This window comes from Heloderma suspectum, chromosome 4 (assembly GCF_057233095.1).
Source record: "Heloderma suspectum isolate Gila_16-S chromosome 4, 16-S_ref, whole genome shotgun sequence".
Taxonomy (NCBI): domain Eukaryota; kingdom Metazoa; phylum Chordata; class Lepidosauria; order Squamata; family Helodermatidae; genus Heloderma; species Heloderma suspectum.
Window position 1 is genome coordinate 160,705,584 of NC_139461.1, and position 18,457 is coordinate 160,724,040.

The window sequence follows — 18,457 nt, forward strand, 5'->3', positions numbered from 1 at the left end:
CTTTACACCCTTGTCTATGGAGTACATCATAAAAATCAGCATGGATCCAGCATGCTGTGCTACACCATGCAGCATAAGCTTGGATCAGAAGCACGGTCCTCATGATTCTTGCACACAAACCCCACCATGTAATCGTAATGATACAAAAACCGGTCTCTTGAGGCACAAGATCTAATGGGTCTTCATGGTTTTTGGAGGCATGCCCATCAGTAGTAAAGGAGGGGGGTTCGCATCAAACTCTAAACCATGCCCTGTTTGCGATGGTGACAGTTGTGCCACCCCCTGTTGAGACGGGAAGTCCTGCCCTAGCCGGAAGCCCCACATATGCGATCAGCTGACCCGGTCATATGACCTTCAGGGTCACCTGATGTGACCCCTCTATGAACCCGCCATGCCACCGTGGACACATTGGAATTGGTTTTAGAGCCCTAGCAGGTACAGGCGCAGAAATGGCCCGTGGTGCCATTTCCAAGCCGCACCCCGGATTGGCCTGGCGGGGTCATGTGACCCCTCTACAAACTTGTCACGCCACCGTGGACCAATAGGAATTGGTTTTAGAGCCCTAGCAGGTATGGGCGCGGAGATGGCCCACTGGGCCTTTTCGAAGCCGCGCCAGGATTGGTCCTGCGGGGTCATGTGACCCCTCTATGAATTTGCCAAGCCACCATGACCCAATAGGAAGAGGTCTTAGAGCCTAGCCCTGTAAGGTCATGCCCTGCAATCCCATTGACCAATAGGGACAGCCTTGCCCCCAGAAAAACACCCTTTTATCATGGCCAGACACGTTTTCTGCACAGAGAATGTGGCGCAGCCAAGAGTGATGGAGGGACCTTCGAATTTTACTCATCTCCCAGTACCCTTGTGCATTGAGCCCAGAAAGATGGAAACTGCACCTATGAAACCTGGAGTCATAAACAGTAAACCAGGGAAGGGAGCTGTTGTCAGAGTGACTATAACAGAGAGCTTACCTTTAGCTGTATTTCCCATGGGGCAAAGAACTTTTCCTGAAACTGAGTTACATGCCGCTTGGAGTATGGATAGCACTGAGGTGAAGCCTGTTGAAGACATGGATGGCGGGGTGCTTATGAAAATAGCCACCTCGCCTTTAGAGAAAATGGAGCTGGGGGATCCTGACACAACCTGGTCTACCTTCCACACATCCCTTGAGGACCTGGAAGAGGAGATAGAAGTTGTGGTAGAGAAAGGAGGCACACCAGTAAGTGTTTATTTTTGAGATTTGTTCTTAATAGTATTTAGAGAGCAATTCCGGGGTGGAGGTACATGCTGCTGACTCTAAGCTTTTCATTGTTTTACACAGGAACATGGAATGTGCGGTGATATCGAGATCCTGAACATCGAGAGTTCACCGACAGTCAACATTTCCTGCCTGTCATGTATTTCCCCAGACACAGTCATAGAAAGATAATGTTTTCTGTGGTGGTTGTTTCTTTTGCACCAATAAAAATGCGTTGTAGTAACTAGGGATGGGGGAGAATTTCTCCCCGAAACAGAATTTCACCGCAGAGTTATTTATAGTGGATCAAGTCATCCAAAGAGCAAAGAGACCTGTCTATCAGTTAAAAGATTATGAAGGAGACACAGTAGTGGGGACCTTCTATCCTGAAGAATTACAGAAGGTTAATGCCACAGAGGATAGGGTGTACAGGATCGAAGAAGTCCTGGCTACAAAAGGTAGGGGTAGGAGAAAGTATCACCTATTGAAATGGTTAGGCTGGCCTAGCAAGTTCAACAGTTGGGTGCTCGCTTCTGATCTTTGTGAACCTGTATAGAAGGGCAGAACAGGATGGGTGACAGTGGGTTTTACATTACCCTGCCTAGTAACGCCTGTGCAGAGGTTTTCCCACAGAACACCATCTCTGCATTTACTATACGCCTAGCAAGATCTCTGGACCTTCCAGGGTCATGGGAAGTGGGTCTGGTTGAGATACAATACCTGCACAGCTGGTACACTCTAAGTAGTGATGCACACATTGAAATTCATCAAGGGAAAAGCAAGTGGACCTTTTTTCTGTGCAGTAGCTATTATGCGAGCATTCCTGATCTGGTCGAAAACATAAACAAGCTTATACTAGATAAACCAGGTGGCCCGGAAGCAATTATGCACTACGATGTGGTGTCTGGAAAAGCTGTTGTTAAAGCCACAACACCGTATAGCATAGAAGCCAGTACAGAGCTGATCCGCATATTGGGGCCATTGACTAGAAATTCTGACGTTACTGGTGGCTTTAACACCTTATATATCTACACGCACATTGTAGAACATCAGATTGTTAGGGACTTTTATGTACCTTTACTGCGCTGTGTGCCGGTGTGTGGACAGAACAACGAATGTGTCAATATTGGGTATGACAAGCCTCACTACATACCTGTGAGTAAGCATCACATCGACACCATCACTGTTGAAATAAAGATGGATCAGAACAAAAGTGTACCATTTCGTTTTGGTAAGGTGGTTGTGAAGCTGCACTTTCGCCCTCAGAGATCCCAGGTATTTTAAAGTTAAAATGGTCATCCTAAAAACATATGGGGAACCTACCCTATATAGGGGATAGTACAGGACCCAGGCCGGAAATGCGTTGCCAGGATTCCATGGTGCCCGTTATGTACGGGGTGGGGATTGGTGGGATTTTCAGGAGCCTTTTCTGAAAAGCAGTTCCCCTTTTGAGAAGAGGCTTGGACATCATCAAACCCCACGCGAAGACTGCTGCACGTAATATTGCTAAAGATGTGGCTGCTCACGTTACTCAAGCAGTTCTGAATAGAGTGAACAATCCACTTTCTCAAGAGGGGTCAGGCCTAATGTATATTAAAAGGAAAAGTAGCCAAAAAAGAAAAGCATCACGGGTGAGATTGATTGGACCACCCCACCCCCTTAAAAGAAAAGTTGTGAGAGGAAAGAAATGTCAGAAGCGACGTGTTGTAAGAAAGAAGAGACTGCAATCAAAAAGAGATATATTTTAGACTCAATCATGGCTTTTATCCACTGTGGCTCTGAAGAATGCACTAAATTTGAATTGGATCTATTCAGCACTGGTCCTATGCAGACCAGTATGGAGAGAAGTTTGTTTATCGAAGTACCCCCCTTGTCAGCCCTGACAGAATCTGCACCCCTAGACTTCTTCATCACAGGAAATTGTGAAGATTATATGGATCTAAATAACACCTTGCTCTGTGTGTGCTGCAAAATTGTCAACGAAGATGGAAGCAACGTTGCTGCAGATGCGGCAGTAGGCCTGGTGAATTACCCCATAGCATCCATCTTTAGTCAACTGGATGTAACGGTGGGGGATCGACTTATAAGTCAGAGTAATAATTCTTACCCTTATCGTGCTTTCATTGAATCTGTGCTGAACTATAGTGAGGATACTCTAGCAACACAATTCTCAGCAGGTCTGTTTTACAAAGATACAGCCGGGGAACACGAGTCTGCGGGTCTGGACGGAAACAATCAAGGCTTCATTAAAAGAGCGAACCTAACAGCTCAAAGCCGAAAAATAGAGCTATTGGGACATCTTCACACTGATCTGTTTTTACAGGAAAAACTGTTGTTTAATGGAGTTGATGTGAAAATTAAACTTACACGCAGCAAAGATGCTTTCTGCTTAACGACAGAAAACGCAGCAAGACGTTACAGACTGCAAATTTTGTCAGCCTCCCTTTTTGTGAAAAAAGTGAGGGTGGCCCTAGGCGTTCGCTTAGGCCATGCAGAGGTTCTGTTGACAGCCAACGCCAAATACCCTGTGGATCGTGTGTGTATGAAAGTGTTTAGCATTCCAAGAGGAAGCCATGTTGCCAATCAGGAAAACCTGTTTTTGGGGCAACTGCCTAAACAGGTCGTTATAGGCCTAGTGGATTCCTTCAGCGGAGGTTTCAATAAAAATCCATTTAATTTTCAGCATTATGATATTAATTTCGCAGCTCTTTACCTGGATGGAGAGCAAATCCCCACGAAGCCACTCCAACCCAATTTTGAAGATGGAAACTGTGTAAGAGAATACATGAGTCTGGTACAAACAGCTGGCAAACATATGAAAGATAGGGCCCTTTTAATTAACCGTGAGGAGTATGCGAACGGTTACACACTTTTTGCATTCGACCTGACGCCAGACCAAGAATGCGGAGATCACTAGTCTTTGATTAAAACTGGGAACCTGAGAGCAGAATTCCGTTTTGCTAAAGCCCTGGCCGCCACGGTCAACATGATTGTTTATGGTGTTTTTGACAATGTGATAGAAATAAATCACAGGAGAAATGTCCTGTTTGACTATATGTAACATGGACAGCGTGCAGCTAACTCGTGTGCTATCTTCAAGCTCCTACACCAGAAAGATTTTCTACGGCATGTTCCCTTGTGACATGCTTCCCAGTGGGAGGGTACACCAAAGGCCTGTGGGGTTAGTAGTCAATACCCACCCCCACAACCTACCTGGAGAGCGCTGGCTGGCCATCTACTTGACAGAGGATAAAAGTGGAGAGTTTTTTGATCCCTATGGGCACCCGCCCAACCACCGCCTCTTCCCTAAAACCATCATGAATTTTTAAAGAAAAAATGCCAGGAAGACTGTGTTTCAACCCAGGCAACTCCAAGCCGATGAGTCTGTGGTTTTTGGCTACCACTGTGTATTTTTCCTGCAGCAGCGTTGTAAAGGCCTAACATTTAAACAGATTCAAGAACTGTATTCTCACAATTTAGAAAGAAATGATCAAATGGTGGAACATTTTGTGAAAAACAAGAAGAATATGTCCAGGCACACCTTAGACATGTTCCAACCTGCCCAACGCTGTAGATCATGCCGTGATTTTCATAGCCGTATTTCCCAAAAAAGTACCCTCTATTGGGTTTTTTTAAAACAAAGAATGTCTTGTCTGTATGTTTTCTAACTATTTACCCTATTCTCACAATTTAGAAAGAAATGATCAAATGGTGGATCATTTTGTAAAAAACAAGAAGAACATGCCCAGGCATGCCTTAGACAAGTTCCAACTTGCCCAGGCATGCCTTAGACAAGTTCCAACTTGCCCAGGCATGCCTTAGACATGCTCCAACCTGCCCAGGCATGCGTCAGACATGCTCCAACCTGCCCACCGCTGTAGATCATACTGTGATTTTCATAGCCGCATTTCCCAATAAAGCATATTGGGTTTTTTTAAAACAAATAATTTCTTGTCTGTATGTTTTCTAACTATTTACCCTTAAAGTAGACAGGCACAGCGCAGATTACTTTAAGTAAGCTTTTTTTATATAAATACTAATTTATTTTTAGTCCTGATAAAAAAAACCCACAAAAGGTTACTTCATAAGCTGAACCAGGTAGGAGCATCAGAACGCTTTTGTTTTTTAGCACTCGTAGAGGTGTGCAACAACATTGGCGTCATGCCTTTGGGGTTCTTTAGGTAGTCCAAGGTTTCTCTATGGGTAGGATTACCCACTACAGATGCTGGGACATTTAGTTCAGCCAGAGCACTCATAAAAACATCCCATCCTTTTGGGGCACGCTTGGTTTTCAGGGTCTGTGTGACCCCCTTCACCAAATCCAGAATATTGGAACCAGGTACAGCCACCCCCTTGTACACAAAGGCTCCTTTCTCATCCCACAAAGAAACATCTCTGTTTGGCTGCATTTTGATCAATAGGAGCCTTGCATTGTTCTTATATCTAGCAGGAAGACTGTCAAGTACTTCTTGGAAGACATTGTCAGAGATTACTGACACTTCCACAGAGGCTTGTTGTGGCTGAGGTAGAAACAGGTTTAGGTTTTCTTTCTCCGCCTCCCTCTGTCTTACATGGGTCAGATATTTTTGAAGCAAAGAAGCATAACGTTTAACTTTTTCATGTTCTGTTAAGTCGCTCCTGTGGAGAATTCCCTGCATCTCAGTATCTAGTGAGCTGATTGCTGCAGTTCTGATGTTTTCCTCCTTAGGAGGTGGCCCCTTTAATTTTTCCAGCTGGTGGCTAGGGACCAAATACATCTTTTCAGCATACTCCATCACTGATTGCCTAAAAACCCGGTAAGCAGGGGGACTGCAAAACTTAGTAACGGTCCAAGAAACCCACCAGATTGTCTCACCAGATGCTTCTTTCTTCTCAGAGAGACTTTCTTGTTACTCAGGCTTTTAATAAGGTTACGTTTCTTTCTTAATGTATGTACCTGTTGGGGAGATAGAGGAATGTTGCCTTTTAAAGTATTGAGTGCTATTTCTGAGATGGCCGCAATAAGATCATCAGATGCTGCACATAAAATGGCTTTCCTCTGGCATGGCGGTACCTTAATAAGAATTTTTAAGAGTGCCAAATTTCTCTTTACACAGTTAGACATGTTGTCTTGCAGAGGAGCTGGGCATCAATAGATGGGCTAGCACTAAAGGTGAAGCCTTTTGTAACCAGCTGGAGCTTTTTTCATGATGTACACTACAGGCCAGTCTGGTGGAAAAAGACCTGTTCTTAACCTGTAAGTTTCTGGGGTAGATGCATTTAAATCTACCACCAGATAACCATAAGGTTTGCTTGTAGAATCTGCAAATGCCTCCATGAAGAATTGACTGTTTTGTGGGTACATTTGATGAGCTAAAATTGCAATTTGAAATTTATCCCTGGGGGTTTTGAACATCACCATATATTTTGCATTTAGGCTGATGGTGCGGTTGCTTTTTTCCTTGCAGAAAATATTCTGCGTGATGAAAAAAATACTCAAGTTCCTGTGGTGTACATACTGAGTAAAGGCCTTTTCAACTTCACAGCTCTCAGACGCCGACAACATCAGATCGTCTTATCATCAAAAAATTTACTTTATTGAGGGGTAACAAATCATTATCATCAAATTTTGCAGGCAAACCCTCCACAAACTGAATAAATGGGTATTTACATAGCAGATCTTTGTACAGAGGCTGCCAACAACACCACACGATATTTTCAGGTACAACCGAGAACACACTGTGAGCATTGTCCAGCATATTTTTTGATGAAAAAGCTTTTCCCACAGTTGCTAGGCCCCGCTAGAATGGCTGAAAAGGGGTGTTGCCAGTGTGTATTCATAGTCAAAATCTGTAAGGCCATGTGTTAAACCCTTCAGTAATAACTCTTTTATCATATACCACCTTTTGAGTTTTCCTGAGAGTCTTAGTTTCCAGAGTCCAATGGCTTTTGTTCCTTACAATACCTGGCTGCTGTACGACAATCTCACAAGGCGGTCTGCGCTCCCTGTCTGAGACATAGGCAAAAACTAAGTCTTTGAGACTGTTGAAATTAATTTTTTCACAGTTAGTGGTGTTCAATGTAATGCCTTTGACCTTCAAAAAAACTTTCCCTTCTCCTGAAAGTTTAAAACCATAGGACTTAGGACCGGCTGACACAAACTCTGTGATAAATTCATCTGCAGGGATTTCGCTTGTGAGGTCTCCTAAGTAATCACCGAGAGAGGGTATCCACTGCCCCTCCCTACTCACAAATATCACAGAATCTGTATTGTGTTATAAACAGCGATCTTGAAGGCCATCTAGCAAAGTGTAGAGATTCAGCCGAGCATATGCTGTTGTAAAGGCAGCTATGAACACATTCTTCCTACCTAGAGTTATCATGCCGTCTTCAGAATGTTTCCAGGACACGCATGTGGCATTAGTATCGATAAATTCACACACTGAAACGTCATAAGCATCAGAAAACAGAATCTGAAATAACTCATCAGGGTCTCTCACCACTTGTGTGTTAGGCAGGTTTGTCCACTGGCCAAATTTCCCCCACAGAGAATTTAAGAATAATTTTGCAATTTGCCGTTTTGTGCGGTTCATGGCAATCTCATCGGGGCGCAATGCCACCCCTTCATTTTGGAGATAATCAGCGATATATTGCTGTTTATCTTCTGTGCTGACACACCAGTGTGGGTACCCTGAAGCCTCCTGTTTTTGGCGAAGGTGCATGTCAATGTAATCTGAAAATAAATGGGTGGTCCGCTTTTCAAAATTTATTTATTTTATTTATTTATTTCCTTTCTTTCCTTTCTATACCGCCCAATAGCCGAAGCTCTCTGGGCGGTTCACAAAAACTAAAACCAAACAACACACAATAAAACAATTTAAAATATATAGAACATTAAAACCACAATATAACAATACAACCACAATAAAACCTAGCAGCAGTACAGGAGTTTAAAATACAGATTTAAAACAGCAAAGATAAAAATTTAGAAAGCTCAAATGCCTGGGAAAATAAAAAGGTCTTCACCTGGCGCCAAAAGGAGTACAATGTAGGCGCCAGGCGAACCTCACTAGGGAGCTCATTCCAGAGCCGGGTGCCACAGCAGAAAAAGCCCTCCTCCTAGTAGCCACCCGCCTCACTTCCTTTGGCAGGGGCTCATGGAGAAGGGCTGCTGCTGATGATCTTAAGGTCCGGGCAGGCACATATGGGAGGAGGCGATCCTTCAGGTAACCTGGCCCCAAGCCGTTAAGGGCTTTGAATGTTAACACCAGCACTTTGAATCGGGCCCGGAAATGGACTGGCAGCCAGTGCAGCTGGAAAAGTACTGGCGTAATATGAGCTCGCAGGCCAGTCCCTGTTAACAATCTTGCTGCCCTATTTTGGACCAGCTGAAGTTTCCGGACCGTTTTCAAAGGCAGCCCCACGTATAACGCATTGCAGTAATCCAGACGAGAAGTTATCAGAGCATGGATAACTGTCGGTAGGCTATCTCTGTCCAGATAAGGGCGTAGTTGGTATACCAGCCTAAGCTGATAAAAAGTGCTCCGTGCCACTGAGTTCACCTGTGCCTCAAGTGACAGTTCTGGATCCAAGAGCACCCCCAAACTACGAACCTGATCCTTTAGGGGGAGTGCAACCCCCTCCAGAACAGGTTGAATATCACCTAGCCGGGCAGACGAACCACCCACTAACAGTACCTCCGTCTTGTCTGGATTGAGTTTCAGTTTATTAGCCCTCATCCAGTCCATTACCGTGCCCAGGCACTGGTTCAGAACAGCCACTGCCTCACCTGGTTTTGATGAGAAAGAGAGGTAGAGCTGGGTGTCATCCGCATATTGATGGCACCTCAGCCCACACCTCCGGATAACCTCCCCCAGCGGTTTCATGTAGATGTTAAACAGCATGGGGGATAAAATAGAGCCCTGTGGAACCCCATGGCACAATTGCCATGGCACAGAGCAATAATCCCCCAGCACCACCTTCTGGAATCGGCCATCCAAGTAGGAGCGGAACCACTGTAGTGCAGTGCCTCCAACTCCCAACCCAGACAACCTATCCAGAAGGATACCATGGTCGATGGTATCGAAAGCCGCTGAGAGGTCCAGGAGAATCAACAGGGTCGCACTCCCCCTGTCCCTCTCCCGGCAGAGGTCATCCCACAGGGCGACCAAGGCAGTTTCCGTTCCAAAACCAGGCCTGAAGCCCGATTGAAATGGATCTAGATAATCCGTTTCATTCAAGAGTGCCTGGAGCTGTCCTACAACCACCCGCTCAAGCACCTTGCCCAGGAAGGGGATGTTGGCCACTGGCCTATAATTGTTAACATCCTCTGGGTCCAGGTTAGGCTTTTTCAGGAGTGGTCTAATTACTGCCTCTTTTAAAGCAGCAGGCACCACTCCCTCTCTCAAGGAGGAATTTACAACCTCCTGGACCCAGCCGGACAACCCCTCCTTGTTTGATTTAATAAGCCATGAAGGGCAAGGGTCAAGCACACAAGTGGTCGATTGGACTTGGCCAAGCACCTTGTCCGCATCCTCAGGCCTCAGTAACTGAAACTCATCCAATAAAACTGGACCAGACGGTGCTCTGAACGCCTCTACCAATGGAACTGCATTAATGGTGGTGTCCAATTCATGACGAATCTGAGTGACTTTATCCTCAAAGTGCCGCGCAAACTCGTCACAGCGTGCTACCGAGGGTTCCACCGTCTCTCTCCCTGGCCCAGAATGTAACAGGCCGTGAACCACTCGGAAAAGCTCCGCCAGACTTCATAAATTTTCACAACCTTGTAGCCCTTTTCTACAGCTGCATTCAGCTCAACAGTGCACCATGTTCCTAGCAGAGCCCGTTCCTCATCAGAATGTTTACATGTTTCCTGCTGATGCACTGCTGCACAAGCTGCACACAGCCAAACATGAGCTTACCGCCCACCTTGGTAGGGAGGACCAGGAAGAAAAGACCTCGGGGTGGGTAAACTTTAACCTTTGCAATCCCGAAGTAATCTGTTGTTATTGTTCAGTCGTTCAGTCATGTCCGACTCTTTGTGACCCCATGGACCATAGCACGCCAGGCCTTCCTGTCCTGCGCTCTCTCCCGGAGTGTGCTCAAGTTCATATTCATTGCATCGGTGATGCTATCTAGCCATCTCATCCTCTGTCGTCCCCTTCTCCTTTTGCCTTCAGTCTTTCCCAGCATCAGGGTCTTTTCCAGAGAGTTTTCTCTTCGCATTAGGTGGCCAAAATATTTGAACTTCAGCTTCAGTATCTGTCCTTCCAATGAGCACTCAGGGTTGATTTCCTTTAGGATGGACTGATTGGACCTCCTTGCAGTCCAGGGGACGCGTAAGAGTCTTCTCCAGCACCACAGTTCGAAAGCATCAATTCTTCGGCGCTCAGCCTTCCTTATAGTCCAGCTCTCACAGCCATACATTACTACTGGGAAAACCATAGCTTTGATTAGATGGACCTTTGTCGGCAAGGTGATGTCTCTGCTTCTTACTATGCTGTCTAGGTTTGCCATAGCTTTCCTCCCAAGGAGCAAGCGTCTTTTAATTTCATGGCTACGCTCACCATCTGCGGTGATCTTAGAGCCCAAGAAAGTAAAATCTGTCACTGCTTCCATTTCTTCCCCTTCTCTATGCCAGGAAGTGATGGGGCCAGATGCCATGATCTTCATTTTTTTAATGTTGAGTTTCAAACCAGCTTTTGCACTCTCCTCTTTCACCCTCAACAAGAGGCTCTTGAGATCCTCTTCGCTTTCTGCCATTAGGGTGGTATCGTCTGCATATCGGAGGTTGTTGATAATTCTCCCGGCAATCTTAATTCCGACCTGTGATTCATCCAACCCAGCGTTTCTCATGATGTACTCTGCATATAAGTTAAATAAGCAGGGTGACAATATGCAGCCTTGTCGTACTCCTTTCCCAATTTTGAACCACTCGGTTGTTCCATGTCTGGTTCTTACTCTTGCTTCTTGACCCTCGTACAGGTTTCTCAGGAGACAGGTAAGGTGGTCTGGTACTGCCATCACTTTAAGAATTTGCCACAGTTCGTTGTGATCCACACACTCAAAGGCTTTAGCGTCGTCAATGAAGCAGAAATAGATGTTTTTCTGGAATTCTCTTGCTTTCTCCATGATCCAGCGAACGTTGGCGATTTGATCTCTAGTTCCTCTGCCTCTTCGAAACCCAGCTTGTACTTCCGGTAGTTCTCGGTTCACATACTGCTGAAGCCTAGCTTGTAGGATTTTGAGCATCACCTTGCTGGCATGTGAAATGAGCGCAATTGTGCGGTAGTTTGAACACTTTTTGGCGTTGCCCTTCTTTGGAATTGGAATGTAAACTGACCTTTTCCAGTCTTGTGGCCACTGTTGAGTGTTCCAGATTTGTTGGCATATTGAATGCAGCACTTTAACAGCATCATCTTTTAGGATTTTAAATAGCTCAGCTGGAAGAAGTAATCTGAGAGCGGTTTAAAGTTCTCATAAATTATTTTGGGATGACCACAAGGGTATGCTTTATTCTTGTTCACATAGGGATACAGGCTTGTAAAATCATAGTAATGAATCCGTTCCCCATCTTCAGGTTTATAATGCAGACAGACCGCATTAGTACGCCCCCCAAAGAGAGCGTCTCTAGGTTCTAGAGGGTCTGGAAAATGAGCACCAGCAAGAAAACTCTTGAGGTCCTCATCTGTTTTTAACATATGCCTCCACTCGTGTTCCCATATAGTCCTGACTTCAAACCCCATCAGTTTCAGTTCAGTAGCTGTTTTTTGTGTGGAGTTGTAGAGGAATTCATATGTTTTACCCTGCAGGGGGTTCTTATCCTCCGGAGAATAACACACTAAACACCCATGCCAAAAGCAACCGTGAAATTCAAAGGCTGTCTTCTTATTATTTATGACTGCATAGCCATCTAGAAAATAAGGGCCAGCTTTGAATTCCCCACCCTTTAAGGTGTGCTGAATCTGAATGTTTTCTTTATGCTCTATGTAGCTCAACCACTGATCTCCAGGGGTAGAAAACTGTTTACACTGCCTGTGATAATTATCTGGTGGGGGTATGGCAATGGTGTACTCTGTCAGAAACTTAAACCTATACATTGCAAAAGATGTACTAGCCAGAGTGGGGTATTGGAATGGATCTGTTGCTAACCTTTTCTTCACATACTTCTTACCATTCCAAAACACTCTCACTGTCTGTGTCAGTTCCATGATTTCATGTTGGTACTTGGTGCATGCCTGCTCCAAAATACTAACATCTTGCCTGCAGTAAAACATCAACTCCTTCTGCATTTCAAACGTTTTTGACTTGTTCTCATCATACCATGCTAAAAAAGCCTCTCTCTTTCTAGGCATCATGTATTGGGCACCACAGTCCTCTGCTTTAGGCAGCAGGCCCACATAGTCCCAGTTCTCAGGTTTGTTAAACTAATGTGGGAAGTAGCCCTTGGTGCCAGTAAAACCCAAGGCTTTTGGTAGCTTTGAGAGGGCCATGGGTAGATGACAGAGTGAATCGATAAATTTTCTATCTAGCCCCTTCACGGTGATACACAGCAATTTTCTCCCTTGAGATCTACAGTAAGTTTCTCTTTTATCAGCTGGCTGAGAATAAAGTAACCATCATACCCCTTCGAGTTATGGGCTATAAAAGTGCACCCTTTGAACTGCGCACTGTCTGTGAAGGTCTTGATAAATTCAGAGAAACAGGAATCACCTTTAAACTCCCACATTTTGCCAGCCGTGGCCCACGGGCTTACATCTCCATGTGCTTTCACACGCCGCTTTCTATTCTTCTTACCCTTACCTGGTTTATCCTTAAAGCGTTCTACAGTTTCACCCGCAAACGCTTTTGCAAAACAGAAATTAGGAACATGAAATCCTGAAGACTGGTGCGCTTCAAAGTCATAAAACATATTTCACAGACACTTTAGGCTTCTTAAGACGCCCCATATAGCACTCATGCTTATCACCATATATGATAAACCCCCAACAGACAGTGCACCGCCTTCCTGGACAACACTCAAAGTCATGATCACCTTTCTGGAAAGTCTCACAATACTCTCTAAAGACACATTTTACTTTACCCTCTAAGGCCAATTCTCTATGTCTATTTAAGCAGGTACTGGATCTGCAGTTCATCTGACAATGTCTGCACCTCTTCATTTTACTGACATTTACAGCACAATCTGCACTCAAGCAGAGCCTGCACATATATAGACAACTGTGACTGTGGGTAACGATTGTACTGCATATTTCACAATAGTTTTGAGCTCCAAAAACCGCCTTTACACTACGCACACCATAATAATGATCGTCATGCAGCATCATAGTATAGGTTTTGGGGTACCTAGGTCCTGGTACTTTAAATAGCCCCCAACTTTTTTTGCGAAACGTATGACCTGAATGTTGACCCTTAAATGGTTTTCAATCAATGAAATGTCACTGAGGGCTACTTTTTTTTGTTCAGATCAACCAAGTTCTGTATGTAACTGTCTGGCGGCGGTCAACAATTCTGCATCTGTGGGTGTCCTCTCAGCCATTACTGCTAAAAGACCCCCAGCAAAGCAGAGATTGGTGCCTGTGTAATTTAGATCTACCAAATGTTGTCGTTTTCCAAGGATGATTTGACTGTTCGGGAGTGAACCTATTTTCCTACTTGGATTCCCACCGCCCCGTGGAGCCCTCACAATTGTAACTATCAACCGCAGCGTAACATCCCCACATATTTCAGCACAGCTTTGCAGGAGATTACTGATATGGGATAGAAAATCTTCTACATGTAAAACATCCCTATGTCTTTTAACTGAAAAAAGAGGATAAGCTAATCCTCTGCAGTCCAACCGTAGTTGGACAAAATCTTGAGGAGAGATTCTCCTATTAACATCATCCAGGATTTGCTGGATCGTTGTGTATAATGCAGTCACAGCCTGTGAGAATGATGTTACATGTTCTAAATTAACAAATCTAAATTCTTCACCTATGTGCATTGACCTGTAGCGCTTATGTTCCCACTCCCACCTACGCACAAGCTCTGCATATACTTGTGGGGGTTGGTCCGCATTTGTGTTATTTGTGGGTGGGGTTTGGTCCAACCCTGAAGCATCCCTGGAAGCTTCAGAAGACTGTGAGGTATCTTGAGACGCCACCTCTGGAGGGTCACCCACTATGCATGCTTCAGAAAATTGTGAGGCATCCTGAGAATCTGCCATTGGAGAGCAGCTTTTCTTAGGAGGCCTTTGATTTTTACAGGCAGAGAGGGTTTTTTTAGCCCTGTTTAATATTTTACTAACCCTCCTCTGCCAGTAAAATCATGCTTTGTTGAATCTGTTCTTCCTATGCCGTCTTTTCCAACACCTCCAGCATGGTTTACCACCCCCAACTTGTACGTGTCTAAAGAATGTGTTGCCATGTGCAGGGTACTTTGTATGCATTTTAATATTCTGAAAAGAGCTTACTTCAGATGCCCCATCATTATCAGCACTTAAAAACTTGCGTATGGCTGCTTCAATCTCTGTATGGCGCTTCATGAGCTCATAGCCTTCTTTCAGTCTTTTAGAAGTATGTTCAAGCCAATTAGCAAGCCCCCTCCCTGGTTTAGAGATTGCAGACTCTGGGTGCCCTTCATATCTTGATCACTTTGCCTTTGGTCCTGTAGCTTCTTGTGGTTCTACAGAGGCACTTTTCACAGTTGCAGGTTTCTGGTCTAAAACCAAAAAAAAAAAAGAGAAAAAACTGGTAGGGCACATCCTTATTAATTAGGTACAAAAAAAAAACCTGGTAGGGCACATCCTTATTAATTAGGTACAACCCTCTCCCTCTCTCACTCACACGCACAGTCAATGCCTTACCCTTGCCTGCTGGCGGTCTGGTAGCCTTCGGTTTTTTAAAAGGAGCTCTAACAGGTGTCATGTTCATTGTCTTGGCCTTTGGACCTGTGGCTTCTTGTAGTTCTACAGAGGAACATTTCACAGTTGCAGGTTTCTGGTCTAAAACCAAAAAATGCGAAGGGGCAGGGCACATCCTTATTAGTTAGGTACAACCCTCTCCCTCTCTCACTCACACGCACAGTCAATGCCTTACCCTTGCTGCTGACAGGCCAGTAGCCTTCGGTTTTTTAAAAGGAGCTCTAACAGGCATCATGTTCACTGCAAAAAGCAATAACCACTTCAGTAGATTCCTACTTTCGATATGACGCCTCCCCCAATCCCTTGCCAACATTAACTTTTTACCTATTTTATCATCAGAACTTGGTGAGTCTATATGCTTGGTTTTTCTTGTGGCCTTCTTTGGGGGGTTAATCACAGCAGCCTCCTGAACATTGGTTGTGGTTTCTAAAAAAGAACACACACACACACACACACACACACATACACTGCTTTCAGCTTTACAGGAAATCTTAAAAACCACATAATTATTAGAACAATTCTGTTTTATCTGTGCTACCAGATGCCGATGTGAGTGCTGTCCTGGGCCTTTTCTTGCTAAAAGGATGACTGGCCATAAAGTCTTCTGTAAAAAAAAATATATAAAAATAAAACATTATACATAAAGCCAGTACTTTCAGAAACAACATGTTGTTGTTTTTACATTAAAAATACCCCCACCCCCAAAGCCTTACCCAGTTCTTTATCATTTGACTTAATTTTGGTGCATCTCTGTCAGGTGTGTGATTTCATGAGATAGTAAATAAGGAGAAGGAGCTAGTTTGATCACTCAAAGGCATGTAGAGTCTTGCCTCAAGCTTTTGCTCTCCCCCCCACTACGTATGATGTGAGAGCCTTTTGACCATTTCTAGCAGACCCCTTGAGAAGAATGGAGGGGGAAATGGCTATGCTAGTTCATGCTTATTTAAGCACAGCTTGTGGACAAATACCCCATAAAATAGCAAAATGCAAAACGTTCTTAATTTTGCAAAAAACACTTTCTACAATTCAATACGATATTGAACAGCAGTTAAACCCCCTCATCCTTGATCTCCAAATTCATAGTCTGGCTGATGCGTTCAACACTTTTACTGTGGTGATGCAGTCTGAGTTTGCTGATGGAAAAATCAACTGGGGGCAGATTTTAACCATTTTTCTGTTTGGAGGTATAATTGTACAAAAGCTACAGACACACGATGGGGCTCTAACAAGACAGAATATAGAAGAACTTGCTAATTTTATCACTGCCTATATCATAAACACCAAAGCAAATTGGATCATGGATCATGATGGATGGGTAAGTTTGAAACACCCCACCACACTAAGATCCATATCCCTTGCTACAGATGTGTGTTTTTTTAATATTTATTGGGGGGGGGGGATATCACGGTTGGGTGTGGGTTCTAAGATGATAAAGAAGCTATACTGCTCTTGTATTAAAAACAAGACCCCCCCATAATGCTTTACCTTCCATAAAAAATAGGGCATGATAAAGGTACTATTTTCTATTTATTGCAGGAAAAAGGATTTGTAAGGACGTTTGAAGATAGAAGCGCTTGGATTCCTACACATTCCTACAACGTGAAGACAAAAATCAAAGCTGCTTGCATGCACTATTTTCCCCTAAAATGGCTGTTGTTCTATGCATAGAGACTGCAGCAACAGCTCTGAATGAAAATATAAATGTTGAAAGTACAAAAAATGATTAAAAATTAAAAAATGGTAGGGATGGGGGAGAATTTCTCCCCGAAACTTCGGGGGGCCGAGTGCCAACGTATTCGGCCCCCCGAAGTAGTTTCGGGGAGAAATTCTCCACCCCCCCGCCCCCCGCCCCCCCGGGATGGGACTTACCTTTCCCGAATGTCGCTCCTGGTGGTGGGTCGCAGCAGCGGTTCGGCAGGGCTTCAACAGGGGCAGGGGCGGCAGCCGATCTTTCGCCACCGCCGCCATTCCAAGAAAAGTAAAAAAAAAACAAAACGCCCCCGTGATAGGCTACATGACGATTAACGTAGCCTATCATGGCTAGATTTGCAAAGTCAGCCGTGATAGGCTACGTAAATCGTCACGTAGCCTATCACGGGTGACTTTAAAAAAAAAACACGCGTACAGCTAATGGCGGCCCCCATAGGGAGCCGCCATTTGCGTTCCTTATTTGGTCACTGTAGTCTACGTAAAGATTACGTAGACTACGGCGAAAATAAGGGCAACGCTATTTGCGTTGCCCTTATTTTCGCAGTAGTCTACGTAAAGATTTACGTAGACTACAGCGACCAAATAAGGAACGCGAATGGCGGCTCCCTATGGGGGCCGCCATTTGCGTACGCGCTTTTTTTTTTTAAAGTCACCCGTGATAGGCTACGTGATGATTAACGTAGCCTATCACGGCTGACTTAGCAGATCTAGCCGTGATCGGCTACGTAAATCGTCATGTAGCCCATCACAGGGGCGTTTTTTTTTTAACTTCTTATTTTGCGGCCGGGCGAGGCGAGGCGCCTCCTCCCCGGCCTGAATTTCGGCTGGGCGAGGCGGGAAGCCTCCCCCCCGGCCTGAATTTTGGCCGGGCGAGGAGGGAAGCCTCCCCCCCCGGCCTGAACTTCGGGGGGAGCAGCGAAGCGCCTCCCCCCCACCGCGAAGCAAGCTGCGAGACCAGGTAAGTCACTTTCGTGCACCCCTAAAAAATGGTTAACCTATTTGTGATCCTGCATCGCCACCTACTGGCGCCCCCTGGTCATGCAGATTCATTTTTACCAAGAGCAGCAGGTAGATAGCACCAGGTGGTTCCCCCCTACCCCCACCCCCACAAAACCCCTTAAAACATACAAATTAACTAGAAAATACATGCCTTCTTGATAGACCTGTGACATCAAGACTGCTTTTGGGGATTGTTCTATGGATAATAAGAAAAAAAAAGATAGACCAGTTTTAGAGAGTCTTTTTTTTTTTTTACAATATAACAACCCCAGAAAGGGAAATATAAATATAAATATAAATATAAATAAATATGTGTGTGTATATATATATATATATATATATATGAGAAATGAACTTGCCTGCAGGCATACTGCACCTCTTAGAATACTGAAGGGTGTTTTAGTTTTTCTGCGGGGGTAAATTGGGAAAAGAAGCATAAACTGTATTGCATTTTATTTTAGTTTATCTGCAACCATCTACATTAGTTGGCAGAAGGAAAAAGAGTTAAGGTATACTCACATGTAAGGTAGGCTTCCAGGTCCTTCCCTTCAGGTTTGGGGGGTGTAAAGACACAGAGAAGTGCGGGCTCTTTTTATCAGCGCTAGTCCCATTGTGTGAATTCTGGTACT